The following is a 5098-nucleotide window of genomic DNA, read 5'->3' as shown; positions in this document are numbered from 1 at the left end:
TCCCTCCATCCATTGATGGACACATGGGCTTCTCCTGTCTTTGTCTGTTGTGAAGGATGCTGCCATGAGCACGGGTGTGCAAGGGTTTGTCAGAGACCCTGCTTTCAGATCTCTGAAAACAGAATCCTGGGTCGTGTGGGACTCAAGCCCATCCTGAGGGACGTCCGTGGTGTTTTCCGTGCAGCCGCACCATTTTACAATCCCGTCAGCTGTGTGCACGAGGGTACCATTTTACCACAGGCTGCCAACACTTGGTACTTTCCGTTTCTTTGGTGGCAGCCATCCTGGTGGGCGTGATGTGGCATCTCAGGGGGGTCTTGATCTGCAGTCGCCCCAGGTTGTCACTGTCTGACACCCTCTCCCTGTCTTCACTGTCCTTCTCGCCCAGCTCAGAGCCCTGGGCCCCCTGAGCGCCCCCTTTCCCCCTCGGCCCCTCTCATGCCACTACCCCCGACTCAGGGCAGCTGGATGTGTACGGAGGAACACCCTCCCCGCTGCCCTCCCCTTCTACTCCATCTCCCCGCCTCCCAAACCCTGACCCCTCTTGTCCTCTGCACCCCTCCCGCCCGCCCTGCGAGCCCCTCACAGGCCCCTCCCTCCCCCACCATCAGTCCCCCCCGACCGTGTCCGACAGAGACCTGTGTGGCTTCCGCCTCATCCGACAGCCTCTCTGGGCCTCCCTCCTGCTGCGCTGCGCGGGGGCGGGCGCTGCCCCCTCGCCTGGGCACCTGGGTCTCCTCTCACACCCGCAGCTGGCTCCGCCTGCAACATCATCTTTTGTTGTGTCTCAAGTTACCCCAAACCCTAACGGCAACAACAACACAGGTTTATTGTCTTACGGCTCCTGTGGGTCTGGAATCCAGGCGTGGCCGTTCCCTCGTGCTGAGCAGGGCTGCGGTCTCATGGGGAGGCTCGACCATGAAGGCATCGGTGTGGCCGGACCAGGTCCTCGCCGGCGGGGCCGCCCTCAGCTCCACATACGTGGGCCCCTCCACGGAGCGACTGCCAGAGCCTTGGGAGCCAGCCGCCAGGTCCATGCTGGATGGGAGGGGACAACACAGGGCAGGAGACCGGGAGGCCGGGATCCAGAATCTGCCTGGCGCTCACCACCCACCCCCGGTCCTTGTCACCATCCCGTGTCGCCTGGATGACCCCAGTGCCCCTCCCCACTGGCCTCCACCCCAGCAGGACAGCCAGGGTGCCTGCGATGACTGAGTCACTGTCCTGCCACTGCTCTGCCCCCAGTCCCCCCAGGGGCCGCTCCACCCCAGCTCCACCTCTGGCTGGAGCCCCTGGCAGCTCCGAAGAAGTGGCCGGTGCTGGGGGGAGGACGGTGCAGCCCCGCAGGATTCCAGCGGGGTATCTTGTAGGGCGGACACAGGGTCTGCATTGACGTTGGTGCCTGGAAACCTGAAGAGTGTCGCGGCCCATTAGAGCAGAGGCAAGTGGGGCCCTAGTTAGGGCAGGAGACCCACGGAGCACAACGGCCATTACCCCAGCCCCTGAACGCATAACCGGGGGGACATCCGTCCAGCTGGGGCAACCCCTGAACTAGATTCTCAGCCTGTGAGGGAAGAGCTCTCGTGGCGGGGACAGCCAGGTGGAAACTTCACCCCAGCCAAGACGGTCAACAGTGCCACATTCCGGGGAAGTGATGTGGCAGAGCCCCGTGCCACCCTGCAGCCCTGAGGTGCAGGTGGTCCCCACCCCAGTCCCATCCAGTCACCACGCTGGCCCTAACCCTAACTCCTGGCAGAGACTGGACGGCTGCAGACTGCCAAGGAGCTGCTGAGCAGTGCGGCGGGGAGGCCAGGGCAGTCAGTAGCCTCTTGTGGAGGTGCATCGCCCCTGATTTGGTGAACGTGTTCTTTGCTGTCCCCATGGAGAAAGAGGACCAGGCACAGCTGTCACGAAGGACCGGCCGTGTGTGCGCTCCAGGCCTGTTCTAGGGCTGTGTCAAGGCTCCTGCGTTGGTATAATAAGGTCCTGGGACGGGGAACCCTCAGAAAGTCGCACTGTCCCCACGGTGGGAGAGTCACAGCACGGCCCTAGGTTCTGGAGCACAGCCTGCCACCCACAATGGGACCTGGGCGGTGCTGTGCCAGGGTCCACGAACGGGAGCACGAGTGGCCACTCCCGGTGTCGTCCCCCCACCCCCACGTCTATGCTCCTGTCCCCGCAGCTCCAGGCTCTGCAGGTCAGAGATCCTGGTGCCCAAGGAGGCCCAGTCTCTCCAGGGCGCGCAGCGAGGAACACAACCGAGATGCCCAAGAGCAGCAGGTGAGCCGGCGGCCAGCTCGTTGGAGGAGGCGGGCCCTGACCGGCGGGAGGTGGGGCTGCTTTCAACCCCGCCCCGGAGGAGGCGGGCCCTGACCGGCGGGAGGTGGGGCTGCTTTCAACCCCGGCCCGGAGGAGGCGGGCCCTGACCGGCAGGAGGTGGGGCTGCTTTCACCCCCGCCCCAGTGTGACCACCAAGGCTAGACCCCTCAGGGATGGGGGCTTGGATCAGGGAGGACTCACTGGCCGGAGTGTCCCAAAGGAGGGGTCCTCGTTAATGGAGGAAACCTTCCGTCCCTGACATGCCTGTGGGTGCTTCCCCGAAGACCTGGGGCAGGAAGGGGGCAGGGGCTGAGGGCTGCAGGCAGGGAGGCCCTGGAAGGTCGGGTGGCCGTGGGCTATGTGCCCTTCCAGCCACACTGCCCCTACCCACTCATCAGCCCCCAGATGGCTGCCGCTTCAGGGGCTCTGCTCTGGGTGTGGGGCTTCAGGGCAGGTACCTGAGGGTGATTTTTAGGGAAACTGATTTTCAGGGAAAGCATTCAAAACGGCCAAGGTTGCTCCCAGGGCTCCCCTGCATCCACGTCTCCCTGGGCCCCCAGGGCCTGAGCCTGGTGGGCAGCAGATGCCTGGCCCCCACGCAGGGGCAGCACCCTCCCCGCCTCCCCTCCCACTGCGACAGTTGGCCCGGACTCCGGTGGGGCTGACTCCAGGTCTGGGGGCTCTGGTGGGTGACGATGGGCCTTCCCATCACCCATCCCTCGGCCCAGGGCGGAGGAGCCTCCAGGGGGCTGCCCCACACCCCTCGGAGCCCAGCCTGGGTCCAGCTGCCCCGGGCAGGGCTCAAGCCTGACGGCCGCCCAGCACAAGGCCCGCTGCGTCCTCAGAAGCTACAGGAGCGGCACTGAGGCCGCGTCTCCTCTGCTGCTTGGGAGTGTGACCTGGGGCTTGGACAGGGGTCAGCAGCAGGCAGCTTCAGGGCTGGACAGCCAACGCACCAGTCTCACTCACTCAGTCATTCAATAAGTAGTTCTTTCCCGAGAGCCCAGTTCAGGACCACGGTCAGGTCGCGGACAGGTGGGGCAGTGGCTGGACAGGAAGGTGGGTTTATTCATTTATTCACCATTAAACAAAACTTTCTGGAGGACCTATGGGTCTGCAGAACTGCAGATGGCTGGATGGATGGAGAGATGGGCACATGGACATATGGACACGTGGATATAATGGACGCACAGACATATAAATGGACAGACAGACAGACACACGGACACATAAATTCCCTGGCTTGGGGTTCCTGCCGAGGCATCCCTGAAGCAGTCACCTGAAGCCAGTCCCCTGGTGCCCGCTCTTCCCCACGTGGCATCAGCTGGCTAAGGCGTCACCTCCGGGGGCCCTCAGCACACCCATGGAGGACGTGGCCACGGCAGCATGCAGAGGTCTGGGCGCAGGGACCACGACGCTGGACCCAGGCCACAGGCAACAGGTCTAAACTGAAGCCTCCACCTTGAACCTGGCCCTCTGACCCAAAGCTTGGAGCCCTTATTCCAGGCAGGGTTTTCGCAGCAGCGCCCCCGCCCAGCCCCACACTACGCAGCAGAAGGACCCCCTGAACCTCCGTCAGATCACGGCCCCCCTGCGCTCCCACCCCACAGGGGAGAAGCCAAGTCCTCCGAGACCCGCCCCCATCGGACCCCTCCTCCCGCCAGTCTGCTCTCGCCACCCTGGCCTCTAACTCACAGGCCACGTTGCCGGGGTCTATTTTGTCCCCTCTCCCCACCCAGTGTCCTGTATTCGTGTGCCCCCCACCTCTGCCAGGTCTCCTGGCACCCATCACCCCCCGGAGACCAAGGTGGGCAGCAGAGCGATGGTGAGTGAGGGGCAGGAGTCTCCAGGAGGGACCCTCGGCCCCTGGACACCCAGCTGTCTTCTGTGCCCACACTGTCCCTCAGCCCTGACCGTGCCAGGGCCAGAGCTGAGCCGAGGGCCACGTGGACAGTGGTGTCGGGGGAACTCTCACCTGTCTGCTTACCCCTGCGGACTTCTGGGCAGCCCCCCTGCAGGGGCTGTTCCTGAGGGGGCAGACCCAGGCACCAGGACCAGGGATGTCGCTGGTGTCCAGCTGCCCATGAGCCTGGGAGGGTCGCTCTCCAGGCCTCAGTCCACACCCCGCCGGTCCAGGGCCTGGCATGAACTGGCTCAGCACCCTTCTTTCAATGGTTGAACAAAAGGAAGAACAATGGAAAACGCCAGAACGGCTTGGGTGGGGGTCCAAACACCGTCCCACCAGCAGCCTGAGGACGCGGCAGCATCAGGACCAGGGAGGGGCAGGGGTTGACCTCCAGGCCTGGACAGATCCCGGCTTGGGGCTGCCCCTCCAGTCCAAGACCCTCCCCCTCTGGACAGCATCACCTCTTGCCCACCCTCAGGGACACAGGTGGGCACGTGGACAGCGGGAAGGACAGGTGGGCAGGGGATGGCACGAGGGCTATCAGGCACCTGCGTGAAGGCCAGGATTCCAGGGCCCGCCCAGCCTCCCACGGACTCGACGTCCCTCCTTCCTGACTCCCCTGGACACCCACCCCACAGGACTGCGGTCACAGACAGGGCACGAAGCAGGCAGACGAGCCCCGGGCCAGGGAGGGCTGGCGCCGTGCTGGGGCGGGGGTGGGGAACGCGCACCCTGCCGCGGTGCTGGCCCGGCTCCCGCCCTGCGCCAGGCACCCTGTGGTACTTCACAGCTGCGCCGGGCTGGGAGACTCACGGGCCAGCTCGGGCCAGTGCCTGCGGGGTGGGCTGCGGGGTGAGCCAGCGGCACCTCCCC

Source organism: Leucopleurus acutus, assembly GCF_964270905.1.
Source record: "Leucopleurus acutus genome assembly, chromosome: 11".
Taxonomy (NCBI): Eukaryota; Metazoa; Chordata; class Mammalia; order Artiodactyla; family Delphinidae; genus Leucopleurus; species Leucopleurus acutus.
Note: the sequence above shows the minus strand (reverse complement) of the source record.